Source organism: Lichenostomus cassidix, chromosome 5 (genome assembly GCF_008360975.1).
Source record: "Lichenostomus cassidix isolate B80296 chromosome 5, HeHo_3.0, whole genome shotgun sequence".
In the NCBI taxonomy this organism is placed as follows: Eukaryota; Metazoa; Chordata; class Aves; order Passeriformes; family Meliphagidae; genus Lichenostomus; species Lichenostomus cassidix.
Window position 1 is genome coordinate 5,984,028 of NC_139486.1, and position 23,827 is coordinate 6,007,854.

Genomic DNA, 23,827 nt, shown 5'->3' on the forward strand with positions numbered 1-23,827 from the left:
AGTGTCACTTGCTTGTCCTGGGGAGGACACAGCACAGTGCTGCTGCCAACATCTCAGAGGTTGTTGTGCTTCTCTGCTGGTCATGGGCAGAAGAAGAAAAACACGAACTTAAATTATGTTCTTAGGCTGGCACAATCAAGATGGATCAGATGTTTACTCTGGTGTAAATGGCAATTTATATTGACCTGCAGCCACATAAAGCTGAGAGATGTGTGATGGAGAGGGACTGTTCATTTCCTGGCTGGATTAGCAAGATGCTGCTCAGCACTAGGGATGTACCTATCCCAAGGGATGCCCTGGTGTCCCTTAACAAGAGACCTTCTTTCCCTATGTGACAGCAGCCAGACTCATGCCTTCTGAATCTTCCCTTAACTCATTTGTTCCTTCTCTGCAAGACTAACTCTCCTTGAGGAGGTGAGACTGATTGCAATTCCGTCTGTCCCAAATCAATTTCTACTGATGGCACCTGGAATAGGGAAGGAGTTTCTGAAGCCCAAAATGAAGCCAAATGTATGCTCAGTAGTGCCCTTCAATGTTTTTTTCAGCCTGAATGTGTTCTTTGAAAATTACTGGGATATGAATGGTGAAGGCACTTTTACTTTGAGTGGGAGGACTGTGCATGCGAAAAGCAAACATGTTAATATTTCATGAAGGGTTCATCTCCTAATGGCAAGAGGGTTTCCAAACCTGAGGCTATCACAGGGGTGCCAGTGCTGATGAGAGCTAGCAGATTTACGATCCTCCTCCCCTCACTGGCAAATGGGAAATCATCAGAACCAAAGGCAAAAGCCTTGCAAAAGCTGATGTGGGAGGCAGAAATAAAGCTGTTGAGGAATTGAGCTCATCCACCTTTGTGCCTGCTGTGAGCTCTTGTCTCTAGTGAGCTGTGGCTAAACAGGGATGGACAGATGCCAACCTCACATCCTCCCTGGGCTGCGCATGGAACTCGCTCTTGTTGGCACCCAGAACAACAGTTTCTGTTTAACCAAATTACATGATTCTATCTATAATTCTGATGTTCCCATAGCAGTTAGGAGACAGTCAGGATAGGCCTAATTGGATATGTTCTTGGAAGTATTACAGAGCCCAGTATTCACCTCTCCTGGCACAATGCAGTCTCTGGCCACCACTATGTTCCTGAGCAGCTGCCAGGAGCTTTGGCAGGGTTCAGCCTGCCTGTTGTGGATTGAGGGATTCATGCCCTGGTGTTGTGAAGTGCTGCTGACTGTGTGCCTGAGGTCTGTCCTGGCTGTGCCACTCTGCAGAGCTGGGCACATTTGCTTAGCTCATAATCCCTTGGTTCTGGAATTTTTTTCTTCAGTGCTGGAGTGACTTGTGACTTTTATTTATAAGATTTTAATCTTTGCCCAGTTACCTGTGCACAATATTTGGAAACATACTCTGTTAGAGAATTACTTTCTACTCTCGCTTGCCTCTCACTGCCTGAAGCCATCCCAAATTCTCCTCAGTGCGTGTTCTTAAACCCTTCTCCATCAGCCTCTGCCTGTTCCTCCTCTCCTCTTTCTTCAGCTGGAGGCACCTGACTTCACCCCATTCCTCCATCTTTCCAGATTTGAGTTGAATGCAAACTTGGAGAAAAGTTTAGCTTTTCTGGCCCAAGGGTTGAATTAATTTTGGAACATGCATTACTGTGGTAACTAGAAGAGCAGCAATGAATGCCACTTGCACTGTGACCAGAAGGAGAAGAAACTAAAAGGCTCCAGCAAAAGAGCTGTTGCCACAACATGTATATTCCTCAAAATCACCGAGGGCAGAGCAGTGCCCTGCTTAGTTTGATGTTTTCGGAAATTGGCAACCTCTTGCTATTTTTAAACAGTACAAGCATTTCGGGATGGTGTGAGCCAATGAGCTTGTCTGTATAAATTAAGATATCAAACGGCTCAAATATCTCTTCTAAGCTCACCTAGGTTTGAGTTAAAAGATAAAAAGCTGGAAATGAAACCCAGAGGCTTATTTTGTTTGTTTATTCAACAGTAGCCCTTGGATCTTGGTTTATGGCTCAGATTTCTGTTCCATTCTATACAAATCCCCAAGACTGGCAGGAGTGTTGATCTGCTGGAGGGTAGGAAGGCTCTGCAAAGGGATCTGGACAGGCTGGATCAATGGAACGAGGCTAATTGTATGAGATTCAACAAAACCAAATGCCAGGTCCTGTGTTTGGATCACAACAACTCCATGTACCACTACAGGCTGTGGGGAAGAGTGTCTGGAAAGCTGTCTGGTGTAAAAGGACCTTGGGCTGCTGGCTGGCAGCAATGAACACAAGCCAGCTGTGCCCAGGTGGGAAAGAAGGCCAATGGCACCTGGCCTGTGTCAGGAACAGTGTGCCCAGAGGACCAGGGCAGTGGCCATCCCCCTGTGCTGGGCACTGGTGAGGCCACACCTCAAATCCTGGGGTCAGTTTTGGGCCCCTCACAACAGAGACATTGAGGGGCTGCAGTGAGTCCAGAGAAGGGAATGGAGCTGGGGAAGGGTCTGGAGCACAAGTCTGATGAGGAGCAGCTGAGGGAGCTGCAGGGGCTCAGCCTGGAGAAAAGGAGGCTCAAGGAAAATGTTATCACTCTCTACAGCTCCCTGACAGGAGCTTGTAGCAAGCTGGGGGTTGATCTTTTCTCCCAGGTAACAAGAAATGGGACATGAGGAAATGACCTCCGTTTGTGCCAGGAGAGGTCTAGAGTGAGTATTAGGAAGAATTTCTTCACAGAAAGGTTGTCAAGCACTGGCACAGGCTGCCCAGGGCAGGTGGAGTCACCACCGCTGGAGGTATTTAAAATAGTGTAGGTGTGGCACTTGGGGACATGGTTCAGTGGTGAGCTTTGCAGTGCTGAGTCAGCTGTCGATGATCTTAAAGGTCTCTTCCTACCCCAATGATTCTAAGATTCTATGAGAAAAGAATCTCTTCTAAAATTCTCACTTTATAAAACTGCCTACTGTGTAGGCTATGCATGATAGCCTTCTGAGGCACGAGAATAAATAATCCCTTATGATATTAAAAACAACCCTCAGCATTTGCTAGGTCACCCCAAAATCTATCACAATTCTGCATGTAAAAATCTGTGCGAGTTTCGCTCTTAATACCTGATGCTTGAGCACCTTATCTGTAGGCTGGTAAAGTGTACAAAAGTGCAAGTGAGGCCATTGCAGACTCTGAGCCACTTCTCTTTTTTTGGTTGGTGAGAGAACATCTTTGTTAGGAACCAATATTGACTCGTGGCAATGTGAACATCCACCTGGAGAATCCTTGGGAGCCAAAACTTCAGCAAGTTCACATTATAAACAGTGTAAATTGCTAGCTCGAGCACAGCTCTCTGCTGGGACATTAACTCTTACTCACAGATGATTTTCGTGGGGCTGCCAGGCTGAGCCAGCAGCTGATGTATGGAGCAGAAAGGTCCAATGCATATCCAACCTCTCCTGCTAAACCTGCTGCAAACTGGGGAAGGAAATCTGTCTGCAAGGGTAAATTCTTTGTGTTGCCTTTCTGCACAGGCAGTGTGGGCGAAGGCTCATTACCAGCCTTGGATAGACATTAAACTTGATGAAGTGGATCACTTACTGCTGTGACACGACACAAAAAGAGCATTTCTGCCTCACAGCCTCTGTGGGCTGAGCTGGGGTGCTGGCAGGCTGCAGAAAGGCAGCTTGGAAATTCATGTGGCTGCTTCCTGTAGCCCTCACTGGGTGATGCAGCACAGGGAAAAAGGGGGGAGAAGACCAGGGTTGTTCTCTGGAAGGGCTTAGGGAGCTTCTCTTTATGGAAGTGAGTGTGGTGGAGGATGGAAGAGGTGCTGGGGTTTGAAATCATGCCCTGACTCCAGGGTAGTTCACGGCTTTTGATTAATCTGAGAGAGAATAAGGAGAGCAATAATGTGGGAGGCTTTGAGGACAGATTATTTAAATTTGGTGAGGTTGAGAAGTTGACCTGCACCTGAACTTTTTATGTCAGGTTTTTGCTCACAAAACAGGCATAATGATACCTTTTTTGCTCTTGCCCACATTTCACTTGCCTTTATTTTGAGAGTTTTATGTCAAAAATGCCTCATATATGAATTTCCACTTAGCATAATGGAACATGCATCACAGTTGCATTTCTTACTGGTGCTGCAAGTACCAGGAGTTCATTGCTTGCAAAACCATTTTATTTTACGTCTCTGTAACACTATAGAAAAATCAATGAACTTCTAATTAAGACTTAAAAAGAAATGTAGGCTAGTGCTTTAATCCTAGATCAATTTGCTTTTATTTCATAACAGCATAAAAATTTATCTTCTGGGAGTATTATTAACTACTTCAGCTTTTGGATACCTAGATATAACATTTTGGAAGAAGTGCAATTAAATTATTTATTTCAAATCCATCCTGAAACACCATTAATATTAATAATAATCATAGTAATAATAGTAAATATAATGATGATTATATTAATAATAGTAGAGAAGAGGGCTTGAAAACACTGTGTCTATATTGAAGGGGGGAAAGAAAGCCCTATGTACAAAAGACATTTCCTGCTTCTGAAGTTCTCTTCTCTGTGGAAATCTAAGCAGCATACACTACTGGTGTGAGGTTTTGCTCAGGAATGTTGTAAATATTTGTGCAAGATCAAACAAAACAGCAAAGGAGCATTTTCTAGTCATGTAATTTTCTGAAGAATAAACCAGAGCCATATCCAGAGAATATGCACTGCCGACAGACAAAGCTCAGTGTTGCTGATATTTAGACTGGGATGTTCTGTTACAGAAACCATGCCTTTGAGTACAGAGAATTATTACATTTTCCCTCTAGATGCCCTCCTCTGTCCTGCCTTCTGGTTGGGGAAGAAATGAGCATTTGCAAGAGGTGGAAACTACAGGATGGGACTTCTAAGGCCTTACACAAGATCTGCTCTGTCCAATGATCAGACATGGAAATACTTGGCAGAAGGGGATGTAAAGGTTTTGCTTTGAGTTTTAGGTGCTATTTTTTAAAGCCAGATAAGGTTATTTGCAGCTCTACATTTGGTGATATTTGTACACTTTGCCACAGCCTCTGTTTTCCAATTGTGTTTTTGAGAGCTGAACTTGGTACTGTGGATGAAAGGCAGCAGTTTGGTAAATTGTAGTGCCAACTGACAGACAATGCCTGAAATCACAGATATTTCACTGTTTGTCCTCATTCCTGGTTAGATTTGTATTAATTCCAGCAACTGAAACGGGTAGATTGTTCATTTGAGAAGCCAGGAGGTTATCACAGTGAAAGCAAGGAAGAGCTTTGTGCTGAAACAATAACAGTGAGAATTCCAGTGCCATCTGAGCTCATGTTCACATCCCCAGGCCCCACAAAAAAAGCATCCTTCCTCCTGACAGAGCTTGGATATGAGGTGACAAGAACTCCTCCAGGGACTCAGCTACAGGTGTGTCCACGTGAGTGTGTTATTCCTGACATGAAAGGAGACTGCAGTAGAGCATCCTCTGGGAATTGATGCCTTCCAGTGAACATTTTGGCTGTGGCTTGGCATTTGTGCTGTCAAGAGGAGGGAGTATGGCTTGAATGTCTGTGCCAGTGACAGCCTGTTGCAGCCAGGCTGCCTGTTTTTCTCTGTCCTGGCACTTTCTGGGGTCTTCCATTGCTTTTTCAAGGTAAATTCACTGCCTTTCCTCACTCCTGCTTGCCTGTTTTAGCAGTAAACACTGCCTGTTTCAGGTCTGGCATTCTATTTCACTGACTTACGGCCAGAGTAGCAATTAATCCAGTGGGAGACAGGAGCAATTTTAATTTTTACTTGGCCTGCTGATGGAATACTACAGCTTATGAGACTAGATGGACCCAAAATAGCTTTCTTTGACAAAAAAACAACCATCAAGCTACTTGCTCATGCTAGGGCTAGGGGAGGCCACTGCAGTCTGCAAACACTACCAGCAAATAGCAGGATGAGTGACTGAAAACAGCATGAGGAAAGGACTTTGGGCACAGAATTTATTCAGAATGCTTCATATGGGAGGGTGACCCTTAAAACCCAGCCCTAAATTTCCTCCTCAAGGGCTTGAGGTCATCGATGTGGTAGCTAAGTTGAAGTGCCTGGTCAGTGACTGAGGGAGGTACCTGAGCCTGCTTTCCCATGTCCTCCATATCTGACCAGGAAAGGAGTCAGAATCTTTAAAAAGAAAAAGCAGGGAATGAGGAGGAGGTTGGCTGAGCTGGGCCAAAGGCCTGTCTAGCTTTCCATCCTGCCTCTGGCAGCAGGTGCTCAGGGGGAGCTTGTTCTGTTCCTTAACCACCACCAACTTCTTCATTTTTAATAGCCCACAGTGGATTTTCCTTCCATGAAATTTTCTAGCAGCTCCTTGAATTCTGTGCCTCCTTCTGGTGTCTGTAGCTCCAGTGGCAGAGCATTACACACTAATTTGAAGCTGTTCTGAGAACTACTTCAATTTATTTCCTTGCCTGATTCCAGCAAGGTTCATGCGATGGCCTTTGGCTCTGGGACTGAGAGCAGCAGTGAGGTGTTAAACATATGACTTCTATCGTGGTATAGCAAAGACACTTTATTGCAAAAATCCAGGGTTCTTAAACTGTTGGTTTGTTATGAGTTTAGATACTTGTGAGACACAACAAATGTGCTTAACCAACCACCATAGAGCGCAACAGGAACAGGCCTCAGGTGTAACTAATCACGAGGCCCACAGTGTGAGCACTTATTGTTTCCAATAATTGCTTTACAATTATGTAACTTGTTTTTCACTTTTAGTTTCGCTGAGTCACTCCCAGAATGCTTTCCTAGTCAGCCAAAGTACCAGAAGTGAGCATGGATTTTACAGGGGCAACAAGGCCCTCACTTTGCAAAGCCTTTCTGCTCCACAACACAGTAGTGAGCAGTGTTTGCCTTCTCTGTGCTGCTTGTAGTCCCACAGAACATGGTCTAAAGCAAAGCACATCCCCGTCCTTAGTGTTTCCTGCCAGCAAATACCTCACAGCCCTCAGGAAGGTTGGGGTTTTTCTCTGGGGTGCAAAGAGATTCCAGTCATTGTTAGGAGTGAAAATGTTGAACATGGTGTGAATGTCAGGAGGAGCAAAAGCATTCTCCTTCTGTGTCTGGAGTGCATTTAAATGGATCTGTGTAGTTAGAACTGGAGTCTGGGAGGCCTCACCTTTACTTTCTTTACCTCTCCTGCCAAAGAGAAATTTAGACCTTTATCTTCAAAATGAAATGAGGGGGAAATATAGAGCCAAAGGACTATTTTGAGATGGGCTTCTTCCTGACTTACAGTGAAATTTTTCCCATTTGTGCAAATTAAATGCAAATTAAACCTGGGAATTAAACGCAAGTTGTCCAAGTCACAAACTAGCCTGTGGTTTCAGAAGGAAGGCTGGACACTAGCAAGGCAGAGGAAGATTTCTGGATCTGGGTCTGTGGCATAGTTCATGTCCAGTATTATTTTACACAGTTTACTCTGCCTGAACACCTTGCTGCCTTCTGGGTGGCATCAGGATTGAGAAAACATCAGAGATCCACAGCAGGCAGAGAACGAATTTCCTCTTCATTTATATTGTGATCTAGCAGTGGAGAAGTCTGGATTTTAGAATAGTCCTGTGACAGGACTTCACCCATGTGGACATGAGCTGGTTATTTCTGTGTAATTCTTGGGCAAATAAAGATCACAGGTAAAAAACAATAGTAATGAAAGAAATGAATTGACTTCCAATGGAAGGCTGGATAGTTGGATGGAAAGATAGCTTCGCCTTGCTCCTTATGACTACACCCTCAATCCTGTCCTATAGAAACAGCATGTGAGGTTTTTAATATTTTAGGAAATATTTCTGATGTTCCCCAAAATCATGTCCCTCCCAGTTTCCTGGTGTCTAATAAGAAGGGAGTTCACGTTAAGGCAGTACTGTTTTAGAATCTCTCCTCACTGTTACTGAAACGTGTAATTATTAAAACTGTGGGACTCAGCATGCTTTGAGATATTGTACTCCTGTGACAAATTGACTGAGGGTTCAAAATTTAGGAGGAGTTATGTATGTACACACACTGCCAAGTGGCATCTGTTGTGCAAGTTTAATTCTGTTTGGAAATGAAGGCAGGAATGGCAGTGGTGACAGAGAAATGTTTTTCTTCCAAAAGAGATGGAATGAGGTTTGAATTTGAGATAGGAAAATTAAATCACTGCTGGACTAAAGAAGACATTGCTGTCAAAAGCATAAGCTTTGGGACCATGTCTAGAGAAAAATTGGCAGTTTTTGTGAATCCCTGGTTTGTGTTAACAAAGCCAGTCTATTATAGTTGGATTGAACTTTACAAGATATGCTTTGTAGATGATATGCTTTGTGATGTTCTCTCTTTGAGATCAGAGAAGGAGCAGCACAGGATCCTGGTCCACTCACAAGCAGACAATGTGAGTGCTGCTGTATTCTTAAATTGATTTTCTGGCAAGCAAAAGGTATAATGACTTATTTTTTTTATTACAAGCCTATTGAATTATAAAAATAGTTGTGCACTGCATTTAGAGATGTAATAAGTTTAAATTCCGTAGGTGAGAGAATTCCACCCCTCTTGTTATCCGACACATCTGGTGATAACCTCTCATTCTCTGCTGTCTGTGTCATGGTCTTGAACAGGTGCAGGATGATGAAATCAGATATTGAACTGCCTGGTTCTGCTGCTCTTTATTACAACTGATACAATACAGAGTCTGTAAGTAACACAAAGCTTCCATTTGACCTCAAAAGGCAGAGGATCTGATTTAGGAAGGAGTACAGTGCTCTACAAACAGCTCCCTTGCAGGGTTGGGGAGGGAGTGAAATGGGTTCACCTATTATGTTTTCTGGGCATGGGAGGATCTGGGCTTAAATTCAGCTTTCAAAATCGAAGATTAGAGTTTTACCAGAAAGCTGCTCAGGATCTGATGTGAGCTCACAATAGGCTCTTTGGTTCACTCATTGCCTTAATGCAGGAATTGTGTAATATTTAAGCCACTTGCTATGGTTCATATAATAGCAACCACCATGTCAATAATAAATTCCCTCTGGAATCTGCCTAACAAAAATGCTATCCTTTTTTTGTAGGAACTTGCTTCATTACAAATGATGGTTTATACATCTGAAAAGTAGTTTGAAAGGACTGCTGTCTCCAGCTCGGCTTTAGAGTGCTGTATCCAGGGTTATTTTAAAAATTTATAGTCCACTTTGACTTGACTACTCTGGAATGGCCTTGCTGGCATGCCTCAGCATGGGATTGACAGAAATAAAAACATCCTTCCTCCCGTGCCCCAGGTTTCAAATGCCTCAGAACTGCTGATTGCAGCACAGCCTGGACAGCAGACATTTTTTCCTGTGTGTTGCTTTTTGTGCAAGGTTTGGATTTGAAGTGCAAAGTGCAGACAGTAGCTTGCAGGGGTACAAAGAGCAGAAGTTTGCTCCCGTTTCTCTGCTGTGGTGGCATGTACATGTATGTATGTTTATTTAATTGGTTCTTAGTAGTGGTCCTGATAGAGCCAGCAATGGAAAAAACATGGTTCAGCAAGTGCAGCGAGCTTTGCTTTGCTGTCTGCATTGTTTTCCTGCCCAGAGGGTCTCCTGGAGGTCAGCAGTGGTGGCACTGAGGACATGCCAGGTGCTGCTGGGAGGAACTGCAGCTTGTGGAATAAACCAGAGTTAAATAGGGAGAGCCAATTTGTAGGTGGCTTCAGAAAAGGGGAAGGAGCAATGAAATTGGGCACTACTTGGAGCACTCTGAGAGACCCGTGAGGCCACAGACCTAACTCCAGAGTCCTCCATCTGCATTCCCACATTAGCTTTGTTACTGGGATTGCAACTTGTCTCCCGTTGGCAGTCACATATGATTATCTTCACCTGGGCTGCTCTGCACTGTTCGAGGAGCAGAAGGTGCACCACAGACCTTTGGGTTAACAGAGCCTGGCTCAAAGATTTTTCTCCTGCAGGATGGCTCAGTCCTGTCAACCACCAGACTGGAGTCCTGCCTTGTCTCTGTGCACATTACCTGCCCCAGCAGGCACAGGAGACTGCAGCTTGTTTAGGAGTTTCCCTGGGCCAGCTGAAATCCCTCCTGCAAACCTTGGGGATGTGAGATGATATCCGAGGAGCCCAGGCTGCCCCATTTCTGTGCGCCCTATAAAGAAAGCAGGTTGCTAGAGGTCGTTTCCTCTTGTCGCTACTCTCTGCGTGGCTGATCCAGAAAAGGGTAGTTTTGTTGAGACTTGAGTATTTCTGAAGGAAGGGGTGCGTGTGCCTGTGTGTGTGGGGAATAAAAAAAGAAACATCAGCGTGTGCTGACAGAGTCACGTCCCCACTTAGCTTAATGACAGACACCCACCCATTTCACAGGGGTCAAGATTTCAGTATCCTGCATGTGGGGGATCTGTCAGTAATGCTATCCCTGTTACAGCAATAGCTGAACTCCTGCTAGCATAGCAGGCTACGGGGAACTGCCAGTTAGCAGCTCTGTCACTTAGGCTCCCTTCATGTGAGTGTTTGCGTTTGATTGCTATCTTGGTTAGCCAAGAAGGCTTCGTGCTCCTGGAATGTCCCTGGAGTTATCTTAGTGCTAAAAGAAAATGAGGGAAGAGTCTCTCAAACTGGACGGGTAAAGTCTCATGTCCTTGTCTTGTGTCTCATCTCACGTGAAGATCACCTCACCTCTGTCACCTCTCCGTTTCCCTCTCCACTTGGACCCTGTAGGCACAGAGCCACCCCTGACTCCCATACTGAAATTCAACCCTTTTTCAGTCTTGGCTCTGTATTAGGAAGAAATCTTCTGGGCTCTTGTCCAGTTGAGGAAAATAAGCCCAGGCTGAGAAATTGGTATTGTGACCCTTGGGAAAGAATGAACAAGATGGCAACAACTGCTGACTTCATGCCCAATGAATTGAAACTCAAGAGCTGTCAAGACCCTCTGGGCAGTTAACTTTGCTCAAATCATTTTCTGAAGATGTCTGTTCAGACCTCTACAGAGGATGGTTTCCACCTGTGCACAGGTGCTTTTTTATCACTGTGCTCTGCAGTGCTTAGTTGGATTTTTTCCTTCTGGGACCTTTTCTGCTTGGTGCTACACAGACAAAATTTCCCCTCTCAGAGTTATCAGTAGGAACTGGATCTAGTTCAAGAACAGCTCATCCTCCAAACAAGTAGAAAATAAAACATTTCTGAAGCATTGCCTCCAGTGTGGAAGCATTAATTCCTTCAGCAGTAGCTCTCTAACCAGTGTCTGTATCCAGGTTGTGGTGAGTAACTCTGAGGTTTTGAGTTGGCACTGAAAACAACAAAATCTTATTTCTGTTCTCATATACCTGATTTTTCTGCTTCCTTCTCAGTCCATTTTAAATACAACATGGATTTTCTGGGACTATTTGCATCTGTTTCTGGTCAAGGTTTTGATAAACTTCCAGATAATGTGATGTGTTGGGACTCTAAGCTGTTTCCTTTCCTGCTTACAGGGATCTCTTGACTGAGCTATTGTGGCACTGCAAGCTTGACATGGACTGGATCTTTTTATTCTTCACACCCGTGCAACTCTTCTGACATGGGTAAAATGCTCCCCATTTCACAGCTTCAGAGTGTTGCCAATAAAAAGGTAGTGATTTGAGTTAGAAATAGCATTTTGAAAACTTGCATTTCTTCAGCTGAAAAGATAATGCTGTTTCTGTCACAAATGCTTTTCTGCTCTATAGATCTCTTTTAAAACCTGGACAAACTGGAAAAGCTTTTCAGACAGTGCTTTTGGAGTCCTACATAGGTTACATTTTGTCTTCCATGTTCTTACTTCTGCATATCCTGTTTATTTTTTAATGGACTTCGTATGCACAGCAATGCCCTGTTGTCACTAGGTTTGCCAAACCTGGTGTGCAAGTGCTGCAAAGGTTCCTCACCTCCTATTGAAGATTTAAATCTGTGCTCTAGAGAGAAAGTCACCCTTTCTAGGCTCATATAGGCCATTTCCAGTTAAAATCCCTTCCATGTTCTTTCAATTGGGCATCTCTGGCTGCATCTTGCATCAGAACACTCCAGATTTCTCTCACCCTGGAGATGTCTCCATCAGCGCTGTTGTCTGTGTTTATTTGTTGAGAGTTCTCTCTGATCATCCTTTGTGACATGCAAATGGTAACAAGTGATAGGTACTGATAGAAATGTTTTAACCACAATAGTGTTGAAACCTGGGACCACGTACCTTTTTTTTTTTTTTTTTAAATCAAGGAGAAACCAAAAAATGATCCTGCAGCTGTACCTTGGGCTTAATGTGAGGAAATACGTGAAGAAGGGATTGTTTCTTAAAATTTCATAAGGCTAATTTTACTCAATGGAGGTTGGGATATGTAATTTAAAACAGGCAAAACATTGGTTGAACAAACTATAGCTGTTTTTCAGGAAAGAGATGAATTTACAGGGAGAAACAAGTTGTTCACAGCTTACTATTTTACTCAAAAACCTTTAAGAGGTAAGGAAAAGCAGGAGCTTACCATTGGTATGACATGGAATACATGGCAAAAGCAAGTCCCCCTTGACTTGGCTAATGTCTGATAAATTAATTAATGTCTCATTTAGTAATTAGAGAACAGAATAAAGGAGAATATGAAGTGACAGGTCTGGAGTTCAGGCAACTTTTCCAAAGGTCTAGCTTGTTTACTGTGGGATGTTTTTAGACTAAATGAAGGATCTTGGTAATATACAAGATATTGTGCAATATTTTTTAATTATAGAATATTGCTGCAATTAAGTAAACATATTTTAATATTACTGTGACACAAACTAAAGCACTTATCCTAACCAATTGACTACTCCGTATCTGTCAGATTATGTGCAAAATACGTAGTTAATAAGTAAACATGAAGGTGAAAAGGGTTCTTGGAGCTGTTTTTAAAGATGATGTGGCATCTTGCCTGCTGCTAATCCTTTTTCTAACACAATGGGGTTTAGGCTGGAGTTAGTTTAAACAAATTCTTGTGAGGCTGATTAACTCAGTTTGTTTGGTTTATGGGAACACACTTCTGTAACAGCTTTGGTCCTATTTAACAGGCAAGGGGTTATCAGTCTGAGAAATAAGCTAATAAACTGAAGAAATAATTAGATCTTTCTAAGCAGACAGATGGCAGGGTCATGTCCTTTGATACCAGAAATGTCAACAAACTTTTCCTTTTTTACAATTAGATTGTTTCATCTGATAATTAAAAAAAATACAAAAACAAACAAAAGAAAAAAAACCAAAACCAAAACAAACAAAAAACCCAAACAACCTCCCCCCAGCAAAACAGAACATACTGTAAATATTTTGTTCCTCTATCGGCAATATTTAGTCTATCAACATTTTTACCATGATGTAAAGCCTAATAAAGCTATTAGTGAGATCCTAAGTATCAAACGAGACAGAATACTTGCATGCTGTAAAAAAAAAAAAAAAAAAAAAGAAAAGGAAAAAAAAGACTTCAGGGTTATGAAAGCTTCCTTCAGAATCTAAGCTGTCGTAGCTCATCGTTTTTAGGAACTAGGTCTGGCGTTGGAAAGCAAGGAGGAGAATATGGACTGGCTGAGAAAACGTGCAAACCACTAGAATAGCAGCAGAAAGAGATTTGCATTTGTGCTGGATTTGGGTGTGCTGAGTTCATAAGAGGACATCAGCTGGGAGAAGCCCACAGGAAAGTCCAGAGGCAGCATGACCTGTAGAGGAGGGGATAGGAACTGTCCTGGCCACCTCAGTGGAATCAGAGTTGGGCACAAAGTGGGTTGGAAAGGTCTAAGCACTACCAAAGAAGTCTTACCAACTTGTTTATTGCTAAATGAGTAATATCTTAGCCTTTTAACTGGGATATTGGCTGTTTGCTTGCAAGTCATAGAATCATAGATGAGTTTGTGCTGGAAGGGACCTTAAACACCTTCTGGTTCCAGCTGCCCCACCATGAGAGGGGACATCTTCCAGTAGACCAGATTGCTCTAAACCTCATCCAATCTGGCCTGGAACACAGAGCAGGGGCACTCACAGCTTCTCTGTGTAACCTTTTGCAGACCTTCATCACCCTCATAGTAAAGAATTTCTTCCTAATCTTCAATCTAACCCTGCCCTCTTTCAGTTTGGAGCCATTCCCCTCATCCTGTCACTCCATGCTCCTGTCCAAAGTCCCTCTTCAGCTCTCTTGTAGCCCCTTTAGGTACTGGCACATGCTCTAAGGTCTCCCCAGAGCCTTATCTAGAAAAAAACATTTTAAAAAGTCCAAAATTACTGCATCCCAAAGAGGAGGCTAAACCAGTGGTGCTTAATTCACAGAGACCTCTTGGTCATTGGATGGGTTTCAGAAAGGAGTAAATGGCTGCCACTGAGAAAGAAACATGGGACTGTTTAATTCTTCATAGCTGCCATTTATAGCCATAAGAAACTATATTTAGGAGACTTCAAGCTCTTAAAGACATGCAAAAGTAGATTTTAGAGCTTTATGTACCAAATACTAAACTGCACCTATTTACAGTCTTTGTCATGCTTTGTTCCCTACATAGTAGTAAATTTCTGTTTGTAGAACAGCTTATCAAACCTTTCAATCATTAAAATAATTCCCTACTCACTTCAGAAAAGTTCTATAATGACTATAAAGGAGCAAAAAATAGAAAAAAAAATCTTTACTTTCTTAAAATAACTCGGAGTGTAGGAGAAGGCTTTGAGTTCAGTATTGCAATCCCTGCTCTCTGCCTTAGTTTCACCGATCCTGCTATTGACTGGGTGTAATGGATTCACTTAATACTTTATCCAAATAGATTCAAGCAGCAGACTGGCTCAAGACTCAGTCTTTCATTTTACCAGGAGTTCCATTACTGGACCTCTCAGTCTACTTATGAAATATGGGAAATTATCTTTTTAATTGCTTTGGTCACTACTGTTCCGTGGAAAATGAATATATCAATGGATTTCATCCAGTTCATCACAATTGAAATATTAGTGAAGATCCTAAAGTATATGAGTAGCTATAGAGGGTTGTGGGTGACCACAAAATCTATTCCCTTTCTGGAAGGGTGACCTTTTTAAGCTTGATTTAGAGCTGATGGTAAGAGATGTGATCCTCTGAGGCTGAATCAGGACACCTGAATTAGGTTCCTGGCCTGTCTCTTTCTCTCTACAGATATCTGTTTCTCTTCACTGACTGTGGAAGAAAAACAGGAACCTTTTCTCCTTGTGCTGACACGAGCCTTTGAATAACTGCTGAAGACTTCATAACTTTCTTCTCCTAATGAGGTCCATTAGTGCAATCTAAATCTCATTAAGCTAATTGTAGTCTGTTAGACTACACATCTCTGAAAATATGTTTAAAAAACATGAGGGATGTTTAACTCATCAGTGTGTTATGTGAAGTACTCAATTAATATTCGAGCAAATTTCCCTTGCAGTTATGCTTGTATCTGGAGCAGTTGGGCTGAGGGGATATTCACCATAAAACATCAGTAAAGTATTGTGAAGTAATTGCCCTTTTCTATCAAATACACCAGTGTTCTTCCTATAAAATTAACCCTTTAAAATGATGGAAAGATGAAATAATGTTCCAGGAATTCAGGAGATGGGTCTACATATCCAAGTTTTGCCATCTGTCAAAATACAAATCAAAGTGCCCTGGGTTCTGGGATCCCTCCCAGGTGCATTGAGATGAATGCTGCTGCTACCTGTGAAGGAGTGCTTTTCATTTCCATAAGACTGAATTTCTTTAAGAGGTCTTCCAAAGCAGAGGCATCCCAAATCCCTGCTCAGCCTAGGAAAAATCTTGGCTACCATCTAAGGCTATGAGACAGAAATAGAAGTGTCAGCTCTCCTGCGTTAGAAAGCTCTTTGACACATTCGTGTTACTGCAAAAACTTCTCAGATCTTTGTTTCCCCAAAGACATGTCAGGCTCGAGCCTGGAGTGAGCTCCTGCTAGGAAAGGTTGGATTAGCTCCCTGCAGGCAGTCAGACATGGTGCAGGACCTGCTTCTGACATCAGGGAAGGAAGTGGGGCCCTTCCAGGGACTACTGCCAGCAAGATGCTGGGTTTGGCAGGGCAACCCCAGCCATCCGCTGTTCTTGAGGAATGAAGAAACCTCTCAGGCACTCAGATCTTATTCCATGCTGGTTTTGTAGGTCAGAGCTTACGTGGTTCTGACTGGGAATGTTCCATGTTCACAGACTCCACCTGGTGAGGAACAGGTTTCTTCCTTCACCATCTTTTTCTTCCAATGCCTGTCTGTGGTCTGGGCCACCAGGATCACTACAATAAAGCAATGTCCTCTAGACATGTCAGTAGGTGGAGATCAGGTTAACAAGAGATGCAAATAAGAATTGGTGGGGTTTTTGTCTCCATTAAAACCAGAAAGTCTTCAGTTTTTCATGTTTAAATTATTGCTTCCCCATCCCAGCTCACCTGCATTGACACTCAAACCTCTGCAAACACTGATGGGGAACTCACTCATTAGAAAGTTAACTTCTTTATTCCTTTCTTTCCTCCATGTTTTGTAGTCACTTAACTTTCCAGATCAGAATCTTGGACATTGGTACAAATCCTCCTTGGCCTTGTACCCTACTGGGCTAGTGAAGTCAGTAATGAACAGAAGTGGTGAGTTACAGGGAAGGATTTTGACATCTGAGAAAGAACTGTGAGAGAAGGCTGTGCTAATTAGTAAAACTTGTGATTAAAGTAAGTATGGGGTAGGGAATGAGAGAAGAGAGGTTGCTCCAGCAACAAAAGCTGTGCGGGTGCTAAATGTGCTGATTATAAGCTTGAACTCTTTGGAGAAAATGGATCCTAAAGGCTTATTGCTGACAAAAGTGGTTGAAATGGAAAACTGAATTATAACATGTTTGGGTATGGGGAAGTGTTACTTGTGGCTTCCAAAGTGGGAGAGTCACTCTCCATTCTGCTTAGCAATGGGGGAAATTAACGTTAAATTTGGGGGCTGTAATAGGAGTAGAAATTGGAGAGCAATGAAGCTTCCAAAATTGGGATGATAGATTAGTGCAGTGCTTGGTATCAATTCTTGTAATGGTTGGTACATTTCCAAGGGAAAAGTATCAGTAAAATAGAGTTGTGCTTTTCCTGTAATGGCACAAGAAATGTAAAGCTGCTCTCTGGGTTATGGAAACACCGAGGAATAGGGGTGGGAGGTCATCCCCACCACCACTGATGTGGCTGAAGACCAAAGAGCAGCAACAGGAAGGTTACTGTCAGCCAAAGCTGCTTTTATTTTTAACACTCCCTCTATTTGAAGAGCAAGGATTTTGTTGTTGTGGTTGTTTATTTAAATTGTAAGATGCTCCTTGAACCATATCTTTCCAGAGAGGAAGAAGTGAGAATAAACTATTGACAAAGTTGGTCAGGTGCCTTGGTATAGTACCAGAAAACATCACAAATGAGCTCCAAGAAATGAAAAAGAAGTGAGGGGAAACATGGAGGGCATGGAGGGGAAACACCTTAAAAAGAGGGAGGAGAAACATTAAAGCAGTTCTAATCTTGGAAGACTGCAGGGTATCATGACTTTAAGAGTTAGTAAGGAGATTAGGCAAGTGTTAGAGAGCTTTTTTTTGCTCTTTGAGCTTGTCTTTTTTTTTTTTTTTTCCTCCAGTAAGATGTTTCAACTGGAGAAAAATGGTATGTTGACAACAAGGAGGCTGGACTTGAGCTCAAGAGGTCAGGTCCTCATCAGATTTTCATCTATCAGTCATAATTCAGAGGAGAGCTGAATACAAAAGAACAGTCTTTGTGCAATCTGTTTGAGAACACAATGAGAAAAACATCAAACTATGTCTCTTATGATCCAGTCGGGCATATCTTTGAAGTAATAACATCACTACCATGGAGGTAGCAATTGGTATGCAGATCTGCCTGTTGTCTCTTGACTTCCTGGCACTGAACAAATGAGTCTCTGTCCTCTTTGCTCTTCTTCTGACCTTACAACTCTTAGGTCATTGGCTAGGGAAGGGCTTTGGGATTTTAATTTGTGCACTGTTGTACAGAAGAGAGAAATCAGGGTAGGCATATCAGCTGCTAAGTGCAGAAGGCTTCAGCCTGAATTTTGATTTCCCTAATGCTCTTTTCTGCAATCCCAGGATGCAGACCTATGTCCAAGAGTGTGGCAGTTGGATGTTTGTCCTCTTGACTTCAGCAATGGTTGACTTTAAACATCACTTATTCAGTACATCAAAGTGTGAACCCTCGTGCAATGTGTAACCAAGCAGTGTGAATTTTATCCTTTGAATAGCATTTTTATTCACTTGCAGATCTTGACGTGGCCCCTGTGCCCTTTTAGCTTCTGGCCTCAAAGTGCTAGAGCTCTGCCTGGTGCAATGTTTGGGCTCAGCTGGGGCATTTCTGAGGCTTTGGAAAATGTGACTTGGGTTCTCTCTCAAATATGTTTTGTCTTTTACTGACAGAGCTCTAAAGAAAAACAGCTTATGTAAATGATACCCATGATACCTTGACTGGAAGAACTCAAATGAAAAAGAATAACCCCTGGCATATTTTACCTTGGTCTGTGGCTGAACTTGCCATACATTTTGCTCTTTTCTCTTCAAATTTTAGCTTCCAGTCTTTGAATCTCAATATGCTCCTCTGTCTGGCACTCAGCTGTATCTGAAATCCTGTCCCCAGCAGCATTAGAATAGGTGCAAAGTGCCAGTCTCTACAGCAGACACTACGTAATGTGGTAAAACACAATGAGCAACCATTTATTAGGGGGAAAAAAAAAAGATATGAACATGTGCATCTCACTGTCTGATTTGAAACTTCAGGTGATAAAAGGACCTGGCACAATAAGGATGTCATTTTGTTCCTCCATTCCTGTTCTTTAATAATATGAGAATTTGAAAGGCATAAATATGCAATGATTTTTTTTCACCAGTTATTTTTATATCACAAGGCATGATAAGAGAAGATACTTTAGGTGAGGTATTTTAATAATGGCCCTTTTTCAGTTGTTGATGATTGAAAAACACACAGCAACAATAAGCTACAAAACCTGACCATGAGGCAGCTTCTAAATAATTACTAGGCACAAGCTTGCCAATGCTATATTAAAGCATTATTAAAGTTAGGGGAATAAAATCAGCAAGAGTTGTTTATCAGCTTGCTTATGTATCTGGAACAAGTTGAAACAGACTGTTAAGGGGTTTTCACAGCATGTGGGAGAAGGCTACAGCTCTTTCTTTGGGTGGATTGTCCTTAGCAGAATTGCTTCAGCAGAGTTGTGCAGATCTTTCCCTTCTCCTCTTCTTACCCATCCTTGTCCCAAATACACAAGCAAAGTGGGGCAGGGTTTCACAAAAGTGGGGGGGGAAAGGCTTTCTGCTGGGATGTGATGTCATTCTGCAAACTTTAAACCACCAGCTTTCTGCAAAGGTTACTTCTCTTCTAAGTAAATAAATAAATAAAAAAAATACATGTGTCTAGATACTTGACTGCAGTAATCCAGACCGTAATGGATGTGAAAAAGAGAAAGTTCAGGTGGAGAGTGAGGAAATATTGGGAGACAAGGTTCCATGGTGCTTTGAAGCATTTCCGATCCCATGAAGAAAACTCCGCTTATTTGGGTTTAGAAATCTAAAACATATTAATTATACCTGAATGTGTACATCAAGCAATCCAAATCTGAAGTATGGGAGACAGAATTAAATATAATGTGTGATAAAAATTAAGTACTTCAGTATATCTTCAATATTTTGTTCCCATAAATTGTGCTAAATAATCCTTGGAATGACAGAAATTATACTTTTCAGTTCACATACTGGTTTTAGTTAGTAAAGTCCTATTTTCTTCCATCTTCCCTTCCTTTCCTCTGAAAACCTGAACAGCCAAAGAATCTGGGAATGCTGCTATAATTAAATATGTTGTATGCAGTGCAGTGGCCTTATCTTCCCTAACTCTCCCTCAAGGAAGGCTCTGGGGTGGGATGTGTTTTTATAGAAAACAGAATGTTTAGCACCCTCATGACAGACAGATGAGGGACATTTAGTTGATTATGGATGGCTGTGGACAGCTGAACTTCCCTCAAGAGAGATGGACTGATGTCTCTTATCTCGTTATTTGCAAAATCAACAGTGTAGCTTGTTCATGATGATGTTTTTCTGATTGCTTAGCTGAGCTCTAAGCCTTTCCTAATGGCAGAACATAGATTTGATTTGGTCAGCTGTTCCTTCTGAAATGCTGAGGAAGAGAAGAGGGTCAGTGCAGCACAGACTACGATGGGCCATCCTTATGTGAATGAATGTTTAGACCTTGCATTATGGGCCCAAATGTGCAGGAAATTCTGTTTAAACATGTGCAAATACCTTTACTGGGAATGTGATCAAAGAGTGAAACAGATTGTCCACAGGAGGTTGTGAAATATCCATCCTTGTAACTATTCAAAACCTGACTGGGCACAGTCTGAGCAACCTGGCCATGTTTTGAGCAGAGGACTTCAACCAGAGCATCTCCAGAGGTTCCTCCCAGCCTCTGCCTTTCAGTGATCAGAAACTCTCCCCCAGACCAGGAATGGCCAGCCTGCTCTGTGGGCTCTTTCCAGTCTGATGCCCTGTAGGTAAGGAAAGGTGGAATGAGCCATGCCCAGCATGCACAGATAACCTTCAAAATTATATATATTAAACATTTATTTCTGCTGAATACTCCTCTGTCTGTCCTTTAACTATCACTATTCAACCTTGAGTCCTACATCCCAATATGTCAGTGTGTTCCATCCTTTACAATGGCCCACTCCAAAGCCAGGTGAAGTTTCCATGTTGTTTCCTTCTGATTTTGGCAAACAAGGATTCAGTTCCCAACCTAGCTTTGTTCTCTGCTGGTGGCAAATCTGGATTGTAAAGAAGAGGCATTTTCCTCATTAATGACTGAATCTCATGCTGCTGCCTGGCTTTTCTAAGATAAGATCTGATGGAAACTGCTGTTCTGGGTCTCTCTAAAGGAAAAAACCTGGGAAAAAGCCTCAGCTTTGAGGCAATTGATGGTACTGCCTGGGATACATACATTAATCACTCTCCAAAGGGATTTGTCTGCAGAAACTCCTGCTGTGCTGTCACTCCATGGAGCCCCACTGAGTGTGTGTGTGCACACTCACACTTCCCTGCCAGTCCATCCTCTCTGACTGGCAGCTATTTTTGCAAAGCTGCCTTCTGTTTTGTCTCCTGCTTTCTGCCTTTGCTTACACACGTCTCTCACTGATGCCATTCCTCCCTTTCATGGGCAGGGAGCTCTTCCCCCACGTAAAGCTGCTTTGATTTTCAACCCACTCCACCATCTTCACCATCACGGGCAGTGCCCTGAGAACTCTTTGCCTTTTCATTTCAAAGGACAGGCTTCCAGCATACACTGTTGCCAGATTATTTGTTTTAATACATAACCATGTGCCATATGTCTTTTTTTTCCAACAGAAGCTCACTTTGCTGCAGCCTTTGTCTTACAGGCACCTGCAAGCTCTTTATTGATTTGTCTTGCCAGCTCTCCCTGTTCAGTCTCCACACTGCCAGGTCTCTGGTTCTGTTTATTTCCTGCAGCTTTTCTCTCCTCACATACAGGTGCAGGCAGATATACCTGAGAGGCCTCTATTGTCAGCAAAAATGGACTTCCAGTGTGGCCAGAAGTATAAATAGCTTTGTTGTGATCTCTTACCAAAAAAAAAAAAAAAAAAAAAAAAAAAAAAAAAATTAAACAAAGCCCTTTTATCTGTCTTCACCCACAGAAAGTGCAAAAATACTCTACTACTCTATCTTCTATAGCTTTATAAATAGACTGTTCCTTTCCTTTCCCTGCTTGCTCAGGGCAGCTGAATGAATACTATCCAGGGGTATTTAGTGGCCTCTGCCCCCTCAGTAGACATGGCATTAAAAAGAAAACAAAAAAGAAAAAGGGTTTGATGTAAAATGACCATTTACTTCAAAAGAGCATTGACTGAATAATAGATCAAGCTTCACTTTGGTGACGTGTTTCTAATAAAGGATGTGCCTTTGCCCACATGTTTCTGCTCAGCATTAACTTGAGAGACTGAAATGTTTGAGTATTCTCTCTAATTTAATAATCAGTGGTTAATTCTCCTCTGGCCTCTTCTGATCCTTTTGCTAGCATGTCTTGGCCACTCAGAATATGAAGCTGAGATTGAAATTGAGCTCAAGCCTCCAAAGCTTTGATCAGCAGACTAGCTGGTGTTTCTTTGGCAAAAAACTAAAATGTGTTGGCATTCAAATTCCCAGCTAGAGCAAAACCAGAAGGTGCTCCTGCAATCCCTGCAGTGACACTGGCTTTTTTTGGTGACACATCTGAACTTGTGGTAGGGGTAGGGCTGACTCAGCCACACTGAAGTTTTAACTCCTAGACTGGCTCATACTTTCCAGGGAGTTTGCCAGTGGTCTAAAATAGAGAATTTGAGGTTGTGCATCTCGGATCCCAGTCCCATGTCATCACAGGTGAAGTGTGATTTGTCCCCAGTGCCCCTTGCACTGCAGAAGTGCTGCTCCTCCTGTCAGTGCACACAGAGCCACTGCAGCTTTTTCTCCCAGTTCCTGTCCCATGGAAAATTCCTTCTTTCACCCTCCATGTGAGAGTTGGTGCAATTCTCATGCCCCCATCACATCATGACCTCTTCTACTGCCTGACCCCATGGGTTGTGCTGCTCCAGCTTCTCCTGTCCCAGCTGAGCTGGATCGATGGCAGTTGACCTTCTCAAGCTGAAGATTGACACTAGTGTTTGCTCTAAACTGAAATTGTACTTCCATGGGCTAATTTCATGCCAAACTTCACACTGGCTTTTCTGAAAGGGAAAAATAAGATCATTTGTAAAACATGCTGTGTTGATTTGCTGTGGGTTAGCCTTTACTTTATCACACAAGACATTGGCACATTTGTTTGAACCTCTGTGAGAAGGGAAAGGATAATTCCAGATTTCCATCTGGTTAATTAAAATCAATCCCTGCTCTTCTCAGGGAAAAAAAACCCAAAACACCAAAGCCAACATTTATGCTTTCGTAGTTTCCTGGTAGCAATCTTCTGTACATGGTGAGACCATTCCTTTAGAACCTAAGGTCAGATTTATTTCAAATCCCAGTTGCTCTCTATGGAAACTTTGCCATTTTACATGAAGGACAATAAATTCAGGTCATCATCATCAGCAAAAATAGTTAAACCCCCATTGCTTTCATCCAAATTCAAACTGCTTGCTGATAATTTGAGCAGTAAACTGGCTTTGATAAATTCCTTCCCCCACATTATTTTATCATCATAATTATTTGCTGTTCTGCTTTGAATCTGCAAATTATCTCATACAGTTATATTTACATATGCAATAAAACTGGGCACATGATTTATTGTCTTGTCAACAGTAAAATAAAACAGTTTGTGAGAAATTATCCCTGACTTTTGGGTAGAGCTGTAATAAATAAATAAATACCTAGATGATAGATTTTTAGATGGGATAAGTACGAAACAAGTTTGAGGTGCAGCACTTTAGCAAATACACAGCTGTAGGAGTTTTGACTGAAGGCTGACTCCAAGGCCCTATTCAGATTAGAGATGGAATTGCAATAGGTTTTTCATTTTGAAACGTGCTGATAAAATATTCCTCTGTAAAAGGAACACAGCCTTTGAGTTGGAGCATTTGTAGCTTAGTCAATAAACCTGCCTAAAAGACACAGTGGATGAAGGTCCATCAATCACGTTTTATGGTGATGATAGCAACGTGGCAAAGAAGCAATGTACCAAATAAGTGTGGAAATTGATGGCTGTTGCTTTTATAGGTTATAAAGAATAAAGGCTTGGGAGATGTATTTTTAGTATTGTTGGTAAATTACTCGGGTATTTTGATTACAAATATTATGAAATTAGATGTGGA

General features: G+C 42.2%; 1 long non-coding RNA gene across 1 annotated transcript in view; it reads left to right on the forward strand.

The window, feature by feature from the left end:
* The first annotated feature begins 7,632 nt into the window (after nucleotides 1-7,632).
* Nucleotides 7,633-23,827, forward strand: part of LOC146435855 (uncharacterized) — a 54,794-nt gene continuing 38,599 nt past the window's right edge. The window contains exons 1-2 of the long non-coding RNA XR_014852856.1: nucleotides 7,633-7,785; nucleotides 11,451-11,540. This is a non-coding gene — a long non-coding RNA (uncharacterized LOC146435855). The remainder of the gene's footprint in view (nucleotides 7,786-11,450; nucleotides 11,541-23,827) is intronic.